The following is an 18,631-nucleotide window of genomic DNA, read 5'->3' on the forward strand; positions in this document are numbered from 1 at the left end:
TGGGAAGTTTAGGAGAGGAAATGTTTTTCCTCTTTCTAGACTCCCCAGGATTGGCGTAAGATGTTCCCGCTGGTGAATCGTCAGAATCGGTTTCATCAGAGGACAACAGATCAAAGGGGTTCGATGTTATGGTAGAAGTGGTCACGGTCTTCTTCAGCATCTCAGCGTAAGAACACTTTGAACGCTCCTTAAGTGACCGCTTGATTTTATCTCTGCGGTGCATGTACACCGGGCATGTGGAGAGCTCATGCTGGTTTTCCCCACAGTGAATACATTTTTCAGCATTAACACTGCAAGAATCTTCCGCATGAGTCTCCCCACACTTGCTACATCGTGCCTTATTGCAGCAGTAAGCGGCTGTGTGGCCTAACTGCTTGCAATTCAGGCAGTTCATGACGCGAGGCACATATAATCGCACAGGGAGACGAACCCGGTGGATCGAGACGTGGCTTGGTAGCGCTGACCCGGCGAACGTAACTCGAAACGAGTCTGACGGGGTGTATACTGTTTTGCCACCGATGATCGATGCTGACCGCAATTGCTTGCAGTCGAGCACCTTTACATCGGGACAGGTTTTGTTCTTAAAGCACCCTTTGGCACTTTTCAGTATACACTCGAAGGACAGACTCGAATCGGTTATGACACCGTCGATCTCCACGTCTCGTGCGGGTATGTAAACGCGATACTCGCGTGTGAAGAGCTCAGAGTAAGCTATATCGTTGGCCTCTTTCAGGTTACTGACTACGACACGGAGCTTGTTAGGCCGGACCTTGGAAATTTCGGTCACGCCCTTGTACTCCTTCGTCAGGTCTTTAGAAATCTGCAAGAGGTTCAACTGTTTCGATTTCGGTCCCGCCTTTGGCCGAAAATAGACAGTATAGCTGCCCTGGGCTCCGTCTGGGTAAAGCCTGGGGCGAGGGGGGACTGAAGAATGAACAGGGGAGGGGGTAACAGAAGGGTCAGGGTCAGAGGGGTTCGAGGATGGTGGCGCGGGAGGCGAGGGATCTACATCCATCCCGCTAAGTCTAGCGCACTAGCGCCGACAAGAGCACGTACCTTTTTACTTCTCCCTTCCAGTAAGGTTGGTTGTCCGATCGTTCGAAGTTGCAGCCGTTACAGCCAGCAGCACCAATACAGCAGCACCAAACAGCCACCAGCAGCGAGCCAGGTGTGAGATCACTCCACACAGCGATACAACTCACTGTCAACTGATGGCTTCTTCTTTTTCCTCTTTTGTGTCTCGTCCACTGCTGTAGCACAATTCAGCCAGCAGCCAAATCGGCTTACGCACCAGCTGGTAGTCACGATGCGAAACAATTGCACAAAGGCGCGACCTTGAACCCAGATTTATTTCACTCGACCAGGCAAACAATGCCAACACTTGTTCACACGTCTTTTGTTTTATATTCTATCGGAGCGATCACCGATCACACGTCCGATACTGATGCGTGTTCGGCACAGAATGATAAAATAATAATTAAAGTAGGCATAAATGAAAATAATAAAATATCTCCAACAACCGTAAGCAATACGCAAAAGTGGAACAAAGAACGAACCGAAAAATTCAAAAGAATGTAGAATAGGAGATTATCAAATCAAACTGCAAAAATTCTTAAAAGTCGTGAAATTAGAAAAAAACAACAGCAAGAAAAGTAGATTGAACAATAAAATTAAAATCGAATAGTGAAATTAAGTGAAAATAAGTCTTCAAAGGGCTTTCAACGAATTTCATAAGTAAGTCAGAACAATATAAACCACGGCGAAACAGGAAGCAAGAACAACGTCACCAAAACTTCACAAGAAATCGAAACCAAAATAAACATGAACAAAATATACAGAATACGGTCGAAAAAGTGAAAAAGAAGGCCAAAACGCTGTCAAAAATTAATAAAAGAATCCGGAAAAAACATCGGAAATCGAAAATCAAAAGTGAAAATCAAACAAGTAAATAAATAAAAGCGAAGAGAAAGGAACATCGCTGGAATGAAAGTTGAATATCGAAATAGTCAAAATAATTGGATCGAAAAACTGAAACGAATTGTATTAAAAATTGTCGAATTGAAGAAAGATAAACAGACAAAATAGGGTCAAAATGTTATTTTAAAAATCTCATTCAGAAAATCACAAACTAATGTGACCAAAAACTTTCTCACAAAATGACGACGAAAATGATTACAAACACGACAAAAGTACGGTGACAAAAAAAAATACAAGAGACTACAATACCACCAATGAAAATGATCACCAAAATAATGGTGAACAAATTTGACAAAAGTGGTGCAAAAATAGACATGAAATGGTATAAATGATAACACGAATAGCGACTAAATGACGACCAAAATGGCGACATGGACTACGATAAAGACTATAACAAACGTGGCAACCAAAATTATGGTACAATGATGTAAAAAATAATCTCCCAAATGGTCTCGAGGTACGATGCTGGCCTAACAAGCCAGTCGTCGTAGGTTCGAGTCTCGACTGCGAAGTCTGTGTATAAGTAAACAAAAGGTCAAGTTCCGAATCGGAATGCAGCACCAAGGCTTTGCTTTGATGTGAAAAATTACGTCGAAAACGACATGAAAAAAACGACGAAAATGACAACCAAATTGACGACATGAATTATGATGAAAACGATGACAAATATGGCAATCAAAATTACGATACTGACAACGACGACATGATAATGGTTTAATGGGAAGAAATTAATGACAAAAATTGATTATAAAAATGGCCTGAAAACGAAACGTGACATCAAAAATGACCAAAACAAATGAAAAATAATAAAATAATAATGTGCGAAGAATTAATAATCACAACAGCTGTGAAAATAATGCAAAAAATACAGATCTAAGTTATAATTAAAATGCCAAAATTTATGACAAATTTGACGCCACAAATGAATACAAATCGCAATAAAAGACTATAAACTCAATGACAAAAATTCATGAAAATGTCAAAAACGCGACCAAATCGACGATAATGCTAGATAATAAATGGAATAGATAAGAAATGGTACAAATGAGAACAGAAATGATGACCAAAATGACGACATGAATTATGATAAAAACAACTTAGCCAAACTGACGACACTGATTTGTCAAAAATAACGACGAAATTGGTAGCAAATATGATGAAAAAGTAATAAAATTAATGTTAACAATGATTTCGAAAATTGCTTAAATAGTACGAAACGTGATATAAATAATGACGACAATGAATAACGAGCAATAAATGAATAACGAAAAAAAAACAATATGAGAAGAAAAATAACCATAATAACTATGAAAATATTAAGAGAAAATGGAAATCTAAATGATTCAGAATGTCGATAAAAAAATGATAACATTATTGATAACAAAATTTACCTCAAATTAACTAGAAATAGACACTAAAGCGACGCACAGTGGCGCCGTTTTGAAAAAGAAGACGGTCCAAAGTCTTTTCTCACTTTTCCTTACATTTTAGGGGTTTGGTATCTTCGGAAGAGTTGTTCAGAATACTGATTAGAATTTTCTGACATTTTCATTCAATTGCTTATTAAGCTAGAATTACACTTAGAAGAATTAACTTGTTCATTTTAGGAGATTTTCAATTTCTGTCTTCGGCAAAGTTGTAGAACTATCAATTCCGTGAAAATTTGCCGAAGACACAGAATTCCTAGGTCTTATTTTTGAAAAGATATAACTATCTTTCTTGAAAGACTACATTAAAACCATTTGTTTTCACTTAAATTATATTTCAACTACTTGAGATGTTCTAGAAAGTTTTAAATAATAACAAAATACAAATTTTTCTAAAAAAAGAAGTTAATTCTGTTGAACCAGCTCCGAAATAGAGCGATTTCAAGGTAAATTTATGTAAATTTTTTAAACCAAATTTTTTAAAATTGTGAATGTTTGTGAAGTATTACTCAATATCATTTGTTTTGGCATGTTTTGAGGTACAAGTACACATATTTTTCAGAATCGGGACTCTTCGGGAGCTTCGTGTTTTCATAGTTAAAAAAAATACTATTACCGATTATTGTTTTGTATAGATTCATGTTGATATAATTTTTGAACTTTCTAGAACATCTCAAGTTGATCAGAAGTAGTTAAAATATAATTTAAGTGAACAAACTAGTTTTAAGGTAGTCTTTCAAGAAAGATAGTTATAACTCTTCAGAGATAAGACCTAGGAATTCTGTGTCTTCGGCAAATTTTCATGAAATTGATAGCTCTACAACTTTGCCGAAGACAGAAATTGAATATCTCCTAAAATAAACAAGTTAATTTTTTTAAGTGTAATAGTGTAGCTTAATAAACAATTAAATGGAAATGTCAGATAATTCTATTCAGTATTCTGAACAACTCTTCCGAAGACACCAAACCCCTAAAATGAAAAGAAAAGTGAGAAAAGACTTTTGACCGTCTTTTTTCAACAAGGCCCCCCTGTGCGACGGCGAAAATGTCGACAAAAGGACAATAAAAATGACAGCTTCAAAGCCCGAAAAGAAGAAATTGTGACAAACATGACAGCAAAACTGGGACCAAAACTAATGACAAAAATAACGACAAAAATGACAACAAATCGACGACATGAATTTTGGCAAAACCTATGACAAACATGGCAACCAAAATGATGACAAAGTTATGTAAAAAATGACGACGAAAACGGAAGCAAAAATGATAAAAAAGTGATGAAGATAAAAATAACGACAAAAAAGACAAAAACATACGACCAAACTGGCAACAAAACGGAAACTGTGATCAAATAAAACGGAAGAAGTGATAAAAACGATAGAAACAAAAAAAAATAAGAGTAAAAATGACTCCAAAAATAATAACAAAACTGACAACAAAATAATGACATGAATGGCGAAAAATAGATGAAAAAATGAAAAGAATGAAAACAGAAATAGCAAACATGATGGAAAAATAATGACATAGAAAGCGGAAAAAGGGGTTAAAATGATTACAGAAAGAATAGTGAAACTTGCATAAAAAATAATGACCGAAATGACGACAATAATTCTGACGAAAATGGCCAAAAACTGAATAAACTAATGACAAAAAGGTCGACAAGAATAACTACAAAAAATATAACCATAGTGACGGAAAAAATGAACACAAAAATGATAACAACAAGACAGTAAAATGCAGTAAAAACTTTAGGAAAAATGTGACAAACATGTCAATAAACAGCGCCAAAAATGACGAACAAAATAATGACAAAAGGCGTAATAGAAAAAAATTACGTAATAGCAAAATTAATGAAAATGAAAAGATCCACTGAATAATAATGGTAAAAATAAATGATAAAAACATCAACAAAAATGACGATTAAAAAGAATCAAGCACATGAACGGATGATAACAGGAGTTTATGTGAGTAACACTGGCGCCTTTTGCTGCCGTGTTCGTGCTGCGTCCTTTATTTCGATTGGGAACGACAAACAATGCGTGAGATAGGCTGCAGTGGTTCAAGATAAGGAAAAACGAATCAAGAATGAATTGCTCAAAGAGTAGACAAAAAAAGGAATCAAAAAACTGAAAAAAAAAATTCTAAAAATAACAAATTACCGGTGAAAACTCATTAGGTCAAAAACTTTAAAAAGTGAAAAATTATTATATTATGATTTGATGATTATGATTATGATTATGATGAGAAGAATTGAAATTTGAGTCGAAATTAACAAATTCATCATAATAATCATAATCATAATTATGATGACTTTGTTAATTTCGGCTCAAGTGCGATACAACGTACGAGAACCTTAACCAGGTGGACATGGGATCTCGTTCAGTCGATGGGCAGTGTTTAGCTCGAAACCGGTAGACGAAAGGTAATTTTATTATTATCCTTTTATATCTGTAAGTGTCTTGTCTAATCACTCGTCGTGTTCCGTCTGTGTTCGCGATTACTCGACTCAAGTTTCGATTCTTTTTCGCCCGAAAATTCGGTTTGGGTAAATATTTGCAGCATATGGTTGATGTGGAGGAAATATTATCGAGCACTTTCCAAGCACATTTTACTTTTAAAACAATTTGGCGTAAATTCAAAAGAAGGAAACGTAGAGTAAGGTAGCGATATCCACTATCCATCGTAACATATGGATGAAAATCGCGTAAACATAAATAATCTATAAATTTATTACCCAGTGCTGTAAAAGTCCTTCTCAACTCGAGGTGTACAAACACTTAACCTTAAATTGATAAAAGTACACTCCTAAAGTACTTTAACACCGGATAGATAGTCTCTGGTTCGGAAATCTTTTCCCGATGTCCACAACGGGGCCGGGTGACCTTTGCTGCCTCAGCGTTTGATATTAACAATTGCGGCGCGCGGTATGTAATGTAATACGATCGACAACCGATAAGGCCTCTCCCGCCTCGCAAGTGTGTCAAATTGCTGCCAGCAAGAAGTGCGTTGATGGCGTACCGAACGCATGCAGAAGCTACTGTCGTACGGGCACCTGCCTCCGGCAATGATGCTGCTGCTTTGTAATGATCATTGAATAAGAATGCAAGCAGGCAAGCGTTGAAAGCGTATGAGTAAAAATACCCAGCCGCTCCAGCAGTGCCGCCATCCTGGGTGCCCTTCGGATCGAGTTTACATAGAGAGGAGATGTACGCTTTCGATTTCTATATCGATACTTTTTCTTCTTGCGTTGTTGACTTGTTTGGTAACGCATTAGAAGAAGGGCCCTTTAGCGTGTGAACGGCGCTTTTTTCGACGTTGGTTAGGAATGGTTTGTTTTTATCTTTTAAATATTTTTGAGATGACTATTAATGGCTTTTGGAATTGTTTTTGGACCTTCATTTTTTTATTTAGATAATTGAGAGCATTGCCGTTCTTCGTTCAGTTACGGTGTCTATTTCAAGTCTGTTCTACCCTAATTAAGCCAATCAATCCGTACTCGGATCTGCTAACCACTTAATTCCGGATAAAGTTGGCTGATTAAAAGTAATACTTGCAGATTACCTCGTGCACCACCTGGCGATCGACGATTAAAAAACAAATTACAGCTCGGCTGCTTCATCGCAAAACCGATCCCCACACTTAAGGTCCGTAACGACGATGACCAGTTACAGCAGCCGTGCAGCTTTGCCCATTTTCGCCAGCTCTCAATTAGGCTGAAATAATTAGCCGAAAATTTCACTTACGTGCCCATCGTTGTTGCGGTTTTCGTGTTAAAAACCCGTAATCGGCGAGCCCCGCAAGGTCGTGCCTGGAGATTTGCTCGCACCACACCGCACCGGAAACGAGCTCATAATCACGTAAATAAAATAACCGTATTTTTGCCGGTTGCCCGCTGCTTGCAGCGGCTAATCGTATCAAAAAGTCATCAGCAGCTAGTGGTACATTCTTAACCTCCGTTAAGTTCAACTGTCTTGCTTGCATCAATACATTCTAATCTAATACGAAAAAGTTAGCTTCTGACCTACAGTTTCTAACCTCACTGTGCACCGCCAATTTGGCGCCCGCCAATTGGACTATGACAATCGAAAAATAATTGCCGTGACGATGATGACGATTGATCGCCATAAAGTAGGAAACAGAAAAAAAGACATTACGGTACTGCACAAGTACCGGAAAATCGCACCGTCTGACCCACTGATGGGCTGCGGCTGTGGTCACCGTCCAGAAACGCTGCCCACTAGTGCAGTTATTCAACGGGTTGGCCGTTAGTGCCTCTCACCGAACACGAATTATCGACAATAGAAAATGGTAAATTCCATTCCGAGTAAGAGTAGCAAATACCTTTTTGTGAGTTTTTTCGTCTTTGTGGTGCTTCAATGAGACTTGATCCAGAAACGAAAACGATAACAATAGCTTAAACATTGAAATCATGACTATTTTACCCGCAATAATAAGAAACTTTCAGTATTGTCAATTTTTTTATGGTTTTGATATATGTTGAATTGCTTCTACATTCTTTTGGTATTTTCGTCCGGGCTCGGCCTCTTTTTTAAATTATAACACTCAGAAAATCTTTAGTCTGCCACTCGGTCAATGAATAAATCATGTCCGATACGCTCGAATAAATACCTCGGTGCATATCCCCACTGCATTCATCTTAACACGGTCTAACCCGGTAATTGGCATTTCACAGGGAATCATCAACGTCGTCAGTGTCGAGGTGAAATAAAATAATATGTTTTATGGCCGGCTTCAGCCCGTCTGGAAACTCCGCAGACCTTCGGAAGTGAAAACAAGTCTCTCGGTTGGTGGGTCAGCATCACATACCTACCGTGTCTCTCCCCCGCAGAGTGAAATTATTAGTCAAATGAGCTGTTCGATGACAGTCGCACTCGCAGACCAGTGCTGGCAGTAGGTTTATTGAATTTCCTCCACCTCGCGCATCGTGTATCAAAACAAACGCTCAACCCCCAGAAACAGTGTCTCGTCCGACAGGTAAACCAACATGAGAAACGTGACCATTCGATCAAAAACTCTCACCTCGCCCCCCTTTGCCCTTCGACAGGCAAATGCGAAAGGCGGTCTCGGTGTTGGCTTCTGGAAAGAAAGTTCATCGCCTGGGCTTCCTGGCTTCCATGGTCACGTAACGTACGTACGACCGGCTGCTGTGAAGAACTGTCAGTCTGTCGGGCGGGAGCGAAATCCACCGGCAGCGGATGATGCGTGTCATTAGTCAATCATAAAAATACAACAAAATATGCGTGCGCGTTCCGTTTGTCCAAAGCGCCTCTGCTCAGGAAGCTTTCGGTTGCGCTTGCTGTGATTTCCATAATTTAAAACCTATTTTCGAATGTTGACAACCTGATGCGATACGCAACCCGGTCTGCGGTCGGAGGGAGTGAATGAATGAGTGACAAGTGCGATGAAACGAGAAACAGATAGCGGCGAGACTTGGTGTGACGATTATGATTCGGAATTTATAGGCGGGGAAATTGGAGCGGTTCACTTCGGAAAGTGAAACCACACGGCGACCGGGGTTGCAAAAATCTATAGAGCCTTTTAATCAGGCGGTAGATGTTTGGAATTTTATGCTCCACTCTAGCAGAGTGCACGCGGCGCGGAACCGGGGCACGCTGTTGTTTGGCCAGTGAAATCAAAATACTGACGTCAGGTTTTTCGACGATTCGACGATTTCGCGCGATTTGTTGAGGTCCGAAAATATTTTGTCTTGGTAGAAATTTTTCAACATTTAATTAGGCTTTGTTCAACAGTTTGAGCTATGGAACTTCGAAGCAGTCAAATTGTAGCCGAAAATAAAGCGGAAAAGTGTCAAGTTACTACCTTGAGGGATCCTTCAATAGTTCACAAGTATAGCAGAGACTGATGACTTGATTATGAGTTAAAGAGTTCTGTCGTATTTCATACAGTTATTTTCCACATAATAAAATTCGTAAATTTTCTCAAAGCTACTTCTAAGCAACTTCATGAAAAAGTCACAATTTTGATATTTTTTATAATTGTCATTTTTAATTTGGTTGAAACTTTGCACAGATGTTCCCATGGACAAAATATAAGTTAAATAAGTTTCGCCTTCTCAAAAAAGTCCCCATGCAAAATTTTATGCATGCAGAATTTCAGCTCGATCGAACATCGGGAACACGTGCCTCAAAGCGGTCAAAGTTTCATGTCTCCCAGCCTTAAAATTTTCTGAGTCCCAGAAACTCGATTTTTTTCGTAAACATTTTTTTTTTTCGAGTTAACACCAGATCTCGACGTTTTATGCATTTCCAAGACATTTGACATCAAAAAAAAATTTTCGATATCGACAATTTCATGAACTACTCATTACTTTCATCGGTCAAAAAGTTGGAACTTTGATCGCGTTGAGGCTTCTGTTCCCGATGTCCAATCGAGCAAAAATAAAATTTGGCATATGCACTCTATTCGAGTAGACGAAACTTTTGAGCCCTACCGCTGAACCAAATTCGAAAGTTGATTTTTTTTTGTATATTGTATATTGGCCACAAGCTCGAAAATTTTCTAAGACACAGATAGTTGATTTTTCAGAAAATTTATTTTTTCGTGTTTCATGCATTTTTAAGACATATGGCATCGAAAAAAATTGATATCGACAATTTCGTGTATCACTTCCTGTGCTTTTTTTTCATCGATATTTTTCGTGAAACTTTCCAGATGTTCGATCAGGCTGAAATTTTGCATGGGTGTTACGGCACCCACGCGTCCTGTAAAAGCCTATAGGGTTCCATCATATTAGGTGACATACTTAAAACCCGGAAAGAAGCCAGTATTCTACCGCATTCTTTCTACGTTGGCACAGCCTTCAGCTGTGCATGAAAGAAGGCCAAAGCTTGCTTACAGTTGAAGCCAAGTTTTCCGCTTGGCTTGGGTGACGTAAACCGCCATCCGTAAGCACAACTAATTAAAACAAGAGCCCGCGGTTCGATACTTGATGGGCCGGTAACTCGTCGCCGCACCGCGAGGGTGAGTTACTGGCAAATGTTTGTAAACAAGACAGAGTGGCGAGCGCACGGCTCACCGCTCTCGGTAGAACTAGACTAAGTGGGATTAAACCCACGAAGTAATGTTCGAAAATAGAGACAGGCCGAGGAAAATCCATTAGAGTAATAAGGATAGGCAGTGATTTCGCAAGGGGAAATTGTCTCTCGCGGAATACACTCTAGGGCTAGCAGTAAGATCTCATGTAAAACATTATTCAATCCAAAATTAAAAGTGGTTCCGTACGGACCGTCTGACCGTACGTACAGGATCCTGGCAGAGTCCTCCGGAAAGGACTCTACATGGGGACTTTTTTTCGAGAAGACGAAACTTTTGAGCCCTACCGCTAAACGATATTCGAAGGTCAATTTTTTTTTTCATGCAACTCATTGGCACTCTAGTAAACATAGTAGTAAATAATTTAATCTTCTCGAAAAAAACGTAAGATAAACAAAAAAGTTAGGAAGGAAAAACAAGAAAAGATTATTATAAATAGGGTATCGAACGTCTTCGTCAGTGGTTTTCTTCGGCCCCCTTTTGCATAAGATTGCTGCAGAAAAACTGCCGAAGAAAACCACTGACGAAGACGTTCGATACCCTAATATATTCCATAAAAAACATTTTCTCAAAAATCTGGGTTTTTTACACGAAAATTACCCAATGTTAGCTACACAATGATAGTTGTTTGAAGATAAAGGAAGAAAAAAATAACACACAAAAAAGGACACTCGGTTCGGGAAATAGTCCTTAAGATAGATTACCCGTTAGCACAAAGAAATTGGTGCAGACATAGAGGAGTTGCTCCTGAATTCATCTTATCGCTCTTATTTGTCGAATTTACCTTCAAATTTTACTATATTTCTGCAGAGTAAAACGTAAACGAGTAAATAGAAAGTTAAATTTGCAATTACTTTTATTTTGAAAAAGTAGCAAAATTTTACAATAAATTGGACAAATAGGGTATCGGCTTTATTATCGTCAGGTTTTACCTATTATCGGCAGGGGGGTAGATGATGTCCAAGATCGTCAATTTCTTGCATGATGGTTTATCATAATGCAGAGTGCCTCTTTGCAAAATATCAGTTCTCTATGACTTCATTAACTCCCCGGACGACAATAGGTAAAACCGAACGATAATAGAGCCGATACCCTAATATGTAACTTTAATTTTAAATTTTCGATCTTCTTTTCTATAAATGACTCACGTGAGATACTGGAAGTGAATACTGAAACGCTCCTGCTAAATATAAGTATAGTGCACAGGCGGTTCAAACGTGATCTTCTTAATACTTTTAAAATTGTACTTCATGCATTGGAATTGTCAATCTCCATCATGAAGACTTGCATAGAAGCTTGTATGCGTGACTAAATGGATTGACAGTGCTGCTGTCTTCACCGTAACTGGTGCAAATGCAATGCAAATAACTATCAACTAAGTACATTTTAACTAAGACAAGACGTGACAGCTGGTCACCGTTACATTCAACCAATTTGAACCGGCTGCTGATTGGCTGAATTCGCTAACGCAATCGTCACGTAGAAAATACAACGAGGTTACTTTTCACTGTAAAGCAGTGATGCTGGAGAGTCATAATTTAGCTATTTTAATTGTTCATAAATAATGATGCAAAAGTATGCAAGGCACATGATATTACCGAGTAATGTATTTCACTGTTATAACTTTAAAAATGCATTGATTAATCGTTTATTACTATTTCGGTTGAAGGCCAAGAAACTTAGAAAGAAAAAATTTGGGTACCAAGAAACTTAGGAAGAAAAAATTTGATAGTAGAAGTATGCTTTATTGAACATAAAAAAATAAATAAGAATTGAGTATTATTCGCCTATATATTGCAATTTTAATTTTTTTTATTTTCATTGACCTGCAGAAGTTGTTAAAAATAATCACTCTGGCATCAACGGTATGGAACGTTCAAAAAAATTTCGACGGGGATGACGGCCGTTACGAAAAGAAAAATAAGAAGCCAGCTGTCGCGTCTTGTCTTAGCATTTTGATAGTTTTCCCATAACTTTTGTGGCGGCTCCTGAGCAACTTTTCGATTGTTCTTCGGTCGCTTCTCGCATATTTATATTCAGAAAATCTTTTGATATTTGGTGCATTGACGTAGCCAAACAAATCTTTTCTGTGGAGAGCAGCTCCCCGCTTATATGCTACTAAAACCAATGACAATCATGTAGCAAAACGGAGTTAGCAAAATAGTGGTTTGGAGCGCTCACATCAGTCACTCTTAATGCGGGTTATTATGTTGTAGTAGAGATATGAGTGCGGGAGATTATTGAAGTGAGAGAATAGAAGAGAACTACGTAAAACACGAAGTGTTTTCTTGCTTTTCAGTGATACTGCTTACCGTGTAACGCAGTCTATGGTCAGTTCGAGAACAATGCTAGAATTATTATTGTTAACGCATGGCATGAACAGTTGTGCCCATCGATGTTGAAAAAGTCAAGGTACCCAGCCCTAAATTGAAAGATAATGTTATTTATAGCATTTTCGTAGAACATTTAGACTTTCTGAAAAATTTTCAGGTTGTCCAATTGTGACTTATGAAAAAATGACTTTTTTACCTACAGAACCACCCGCTTGCTTTTTTTTTTTTAAATTCTGTTCGATTCCTACATTTCTCCATATATGTTTTTTATTTTTGTGGGATTGTTTCTGAGTATTTTGCATGGTTTAGTTCAGCATCGAATTCAGTTTTTTGACTCACAGCGCGCATAAAACATCAAAGAAAAATATCTTTTTGCAAATAATTTTTAGATAAAACCCTTCAAAACACAAATAAACAATTTTTTGATCAAGAACTGAATTTTTTCTGCAAAGCGGAGTTTTTGACAAAAATTTACATGGAAAATGTCTTCTCATAGAAAGCTCTATGTTGCTCGTAATATGTAAGAGAAAGAAACATGATGTCTTCGGCAAAGTTTCTTGGTTTGAGATGACCTAAAATTTTGTCGAAGACACCTTGCATCTATTATAATCTGATTAAAAAATAAATTTTTTATCTCACTCATTGGTGGATTAATCACCCATCATTCTACATTAAAAGATGTCCTTTTGAATATCCCGAAAGTTTTTTGAACACACTTTATAGCTGTAATCATTATTTGAATCACTATTTGGGTAATTAGTCGCACAAACGGCAAAAGAAAACACAGAGTATTGGAGATATTAAGCTTTAGTGGTATTTTTGTACGAATGCTTAGTTTTCCATCACATGTAAAATGCCAATATCTCAGCTACCTTATAAGATATCTAGGATCTTTTTTCATATAAATTTTCTTCATGAATCCCGCTTTCCAGTTAAAATTTCAGTTTCTGACTGAAACTTTTTTATATGTGTTTTAAAGAGTTTTATCTAAAAAATATAGGAAAAATTCACTTTTTTACGATGTTTAATGAGCTCTGTGAGTCAAATAACTGCATGCGATGCTGAACTAAACCATGTAAAATATTCAAAATTAACTCAACGAAAAAAAATATATGAAAAAATGTGGAAATCGAACGGAATTGCAAAAAATGCAAAAGGGTAGTTTTGTAGCTTAAAAAAGTCATTTTTCTTAAATCACGTTTGGGCAACCTGGAAACAATTTTTTAGACAATTTTAGGGCTGAGCACTTTGACTTTTTCAACATCGATTTTTTTCGGGACACCCTAGTGCCCATGGAAATCGACTTTCCGGTAGGTATTAAAAGTTTTGTTTTCCTGAAAAAAATCCCCAAGAAAATTCCAGCACCATCGTGCAGCTGCCTCCTTCCCAGAACCAGGTAGAGTCACAACATTCCATTCGCACAGACACCAGATACTCATTCGAAGCAGCCTTCTGTTGCGTAGTTTGAAATAATATATTTTCTCGAATTTATTTCGTCGGAATAAAGTTCTGATACTAGACACCTTGTTTCGCGGGAGAAACAATGACGGCCGCATGACAGTGAAATGAGTAAGCCATAGAAAAAAGAGTAGTGATGAAATTCCCTTTTTAGACGACAGAAACAAGCCCAAGAGTTAAACAATTGATTTGATTCCGGGCGGTCGTTGATTTCTCCGCACGTACTTGTTCACTACACGCCCCTGGCAACGGTCTAGAAAACTTAAGCCTTTGTAATAGAACTTCCGAAAGTCGTGCCTCAGAGTCGTCGAAGTTTTACTTTTTTAACCGATGAAAAATAGCGTGAAATTTTCGATATCGTTTTTTAATGCCAAATGTCCTTGGTAATATATGAATGGTCGAAATCTGGCGCTTTCCCTAGAAAAAATTTTGAAGGTTTTTTTTCTGAATAACACCAGTTCTAGAAGTTTTATACATTTCTAAGAGACTTGGTTAAAAATAATTAATTCTATAATTTTATACCGACAATTTCTGTGCATTTTTTCATCGGTCAAAAAGTGAAGGAATGACTGCTTTTAGGCTCCACAACCGGAAATCCGATTGAGCTGATATTTTGCATGATGATTTTTTTCGAGAATACGAAGCTTCTGAACTCTACTTCTAAACGAAATTTGAAGAAAAAATTTCTTCCACACATTACATTAGCATTCTAGAAAAAGTAACGCAGAACCCTGACATTTGAATATATTAGAAGGTCGGAGGCTTTGGGAAGATGAACCCTACGCCTCCTCGGTTACTCCACTGATTTGGTGAACATTTCAGTGATTAGTTGACATTTCAGCTGCTGAAAAATATTTTTTTTTTTGCTAACACACAGGTTTCGCCCTAGAGCTCAAACTGGGAAAAATGAAATAATACAGCTTTTTTTCCATTCCTGTGAATTTTGGCAAGCCCCTAGCAAGCTCGGCAGTAAGTCAATTGGCCGAAGGTAAATGATCGCCGGTTGCGTCGCTTCTACGTTTACTTACAAGGAAATTACATTTGAGTGTCTGAAGGCGTTACGCGCTTCCGACTTGATTAGGAGCCCCGAGATTCACGAAAATGGCGAAAAAAAAACACAAAAGTTAAAAAGCATAAAAGACAAACTCGTGTTGACAACTCAAATGAAGTTTTCCCCTGAGCAAACGTAGAAATGACGAACCCGGTTATCATTTACTTTTTGGCCTATTGACGCACTTCCAGGCACTAAACTTCACATGAATGGGTGAAAAGTTAAAGCTTTCATTTCATTCGAGTTTGAGCTCTAGGGCATAATTTGTTTTTCACTTTTTTCGATCATTGTAATTTTTTAAATACTTCAAAAACTGATATTTAGAATAATTATTACAAATGATGATTTTATGTTTGAAATTTGTAAAATTTGATGATTTGAGTTTGGTTTTGATGACTTGCGCCAGGTTTTTCTTAGGTTTTTTTTTATAATATTCTGGAGACCTCATTAACTTTTGTTGATTTTTTATTAATTTTCTGCTATTCTCTGGAGCCATCCTAAACATTTTCTTTCTATTTTATTGGTGGTATTCAGAGACCCTTATGAGTCTCGTGAGCATAACGTTGAAGCGACGCACCCGGTGAGTACTTACTATGCGACACATTTACGTTAACTTGAGAAACTGGTTTTGACAATGATTAGAGGCATCAAGTTTCACAGGAATGGTTGAAAACCTATAATCTTCCTAGGGCAACTATTTTGAGCTTTGGGGAATCATTTTTTTCGCTTTCGTCGACCAGTGTTATTTATCCATTTCTAGCTCACTACACTCGCTACAAGTTTTTCGTTATGTACTTTCAGCAGAACCAAGGATACTTTTTTCTTTACAATTTTTGCTTTATATTCAACTCACCAGAGATAATCAGATTGATTTTGAACTATTCTTAACGGTAGTGAGCTTGGTTGTGCTTCCTAGATATAACAACACGGTCGCCATGTAATGTTTTATTTTCGATGAGGTTTTCATTACACGACTTTTGTCGATATTCTTTACTGGAGCACTGAGGTGAACTCAAGTCTTTTGCTAGCACGTAAAAAAACGCGTCAAATTCCGAAACCCGCGAAAAACGCGTTAATTTCGAAAACCGCGAATCATGTGTAAAAAAAACGCGTAAAAAACCGCGTAAATTCTAAAATCCGCGTTAAAAACTTCATTTTTTAATGTTTTCAAACCATTTTTGCCAAAAACTTTGAATAAAGAATCAATTGCAGTGTTATTTCAAGAAAATCAAGAAAATATAAACAGTATCTGTCAAAGCAAGGAATATTCAGTAATTAGATTAGGTTCACTCATCGGACACTAAATAAACGATTTGAAAATGGAAAACCATTAAAAATATGTCGCGTAAAAAAACGACTTTTCTGGGGAATCTGCCTAAATTCCAAAAATTTCTTGATTTGGTTTTGTTTCCGAGATGTCACTACACGGTCGCCATGTAATGTTTTTCTTCTCGATGAGATTTTCATCACACGATTTCCGTTTATATTCTCTGCTGGTGTGCTTAGGTACACTAAAGTCTCTTTTACGCGAGGGTTACGTAGCGCTTAATAAAACCGCGTAAATTCCGCAATTCGCGTGAATTCTAAAATCCGCGTGAAAAAAAAACTTCATTTGCTTAAGATTTTTAATAATTTCTGCTAAATACTTTCGAGTAACTGGATTAGGAAAACTCATTGGACAGTCTAAATGAACGATTTAAAATTGAAAATCCACTTAAAACATGCTAGACAAAACGCGTAAATTTCGAAATCAAAGTAAAAAAATGGGAAAACTCTTTAATATGCGTGAAAAATACTTCAGGGCACTACGTATGAATTTCAGATAATTAACTGGAGTACTGGTGTATTGGTGAAATAATTTTTTTTTGTTCGTCAGGAGCGGAAAATTTACTCATTCAGTTTCACTTTCAGCCTCCTTGAATACCCATATCTATTTTAACTCTTTTTTTGTCTACAGCATAACGGTTTTTAAAACTTTACTTAACGGAGTTCAACGTTTTGTTATTAATTTGATGACATTTTTGGGATGAGATCGTTAAAAATATTTATAGCTTCCAAACTGATTTTTGTTTTATGATTTTCAATTCTTGACAATATTGTGACAACTTTTGGCCACAAAATATTGAATACTTTGTTACCAAAACACGCAAATCAACTCTTATAAATATCCGAAACGGCCGAAAAAAAGAATTCGTTCCAAATTTTAATCAAAATGTTGCACTAAGCACCAGAATTTTTAACAGCTGATTTTTTTTAAATTTTTGTTTTTGAGGTTTTCATTACACGACTCCGCTTGATATAACATTGGAATGTGGGATTTTTATGTGTTTTTTCTTCTGCTACACATGGATTTCAGCAAATCAACTTGAACTTTTTTTTTTCAACAGAAGCAATAAAACTTGTTCGTACAGTTTCACTTTCAATCTGCTCAAAATGAATGACTTTATGGACAGTGCAAAACGCTAATTTTCAATATTCTATATTCTACACACAGTTCGTCACTTCATAAAATATTTTCGTTCTTGTTATTTACCTGCTAGAAAAAAAATGAACTTTGGTTCCTTCCGATTATCGTACACAGCTCAAACTTGATCCAATCCAGTCGAGTCCGCGCCTTCTGCCGGGGCCAGATTCTTCTCTCTCTCACAAAAGCATTGAATCTATCAATCCATTCGTATGATCTGTTCGCACATTGATTGACCTTCGATTTCGAGGTGAATTTTATTCAGCTTTGCAATCACTTTTCGTTCCGTTTCGCACTGCTCAATCGATTTGTACACCCTTCTTTCTTCTGCTCTGCACACACTTTTTTTGTTTGATTTAGTATGGCACACAAGAGAAAAGCTTCACCCTTGAATTTTTGTTTTTAATGGGACGAATTTTGTCACATTTGCACTTGCAGCTAGAATTGCACAGCAACAACAATTTTCTGACACAATAATCCAATGGGAATAAGCGCAGTAATTCGTGTACAACAAATCCACTAACAGAGCACAAATTCGCTTTCCGAATTGGTCCAGTCAGGAGCCCCCGGAGCCTCCTCGAATGCGAACGGGCAAATCACCGTCACCGAAGGAAAGAAAAACCAAAAGAAAAAATCAAGTCCACATACACAAAATCTGCACAAAGATTTCCGATTTTCTGTTTCTGCGGGTCTCCGCGGCGATCGTGTAACGTCTTAACGGTGCGGTTGTCTCGACAGGAGTGTTTAATTCACCTGTTTGCTTTCAACGTTATACTTCAACCCGCCCGAACGGCCCACAAAAGATAGATAGTATAGAGTCTGTGTGCCAGCCTGCCAGCCAGCCAGC

General features: G+C 37.5%; 1 protein-coding gene across 2 annotated transcripts in view; it reads right to left on the bottom strand.

Moving 5' to 3' along the window:
- Window positions 1–18,629, bottom strand: part of LOC129720585 (uncharacterized) — a 124,528-nt gene extending 105,899 nt beyond the window's left edge. The window contains exon 1 of one of the 2 annotated variants that reach the window (XM_055672075.1): window positions 17,854–18,629. The gene's annotated coding sequence lies outside the window, so the exon portion shown is untranslated. The remainder of the gene's footprint in view (window positions 1–17,853) is intronic. The other variant, XM_055672080.1, reaches the window with a different exon arrangement.
- Between the last annotated feature and the right edge of the window lie 2 nt (window positions 18,630–18,631).

Source organism: Wyeomyia smithii, chromosome 1 (assembly GCF_029784165.1).
Source record: "Wyeomyia smithii strain HCP4-BCI-WySm-NY-G18 chromosome 1, ASM2978416v1, whole genome shotgun sequence".
Lineage (NCBI taxonomy): Eukaryota > Metazoa > Arthropoda > Insecta > Diptera > Culicidae > Wyeomyia > Wyeomyia smithii.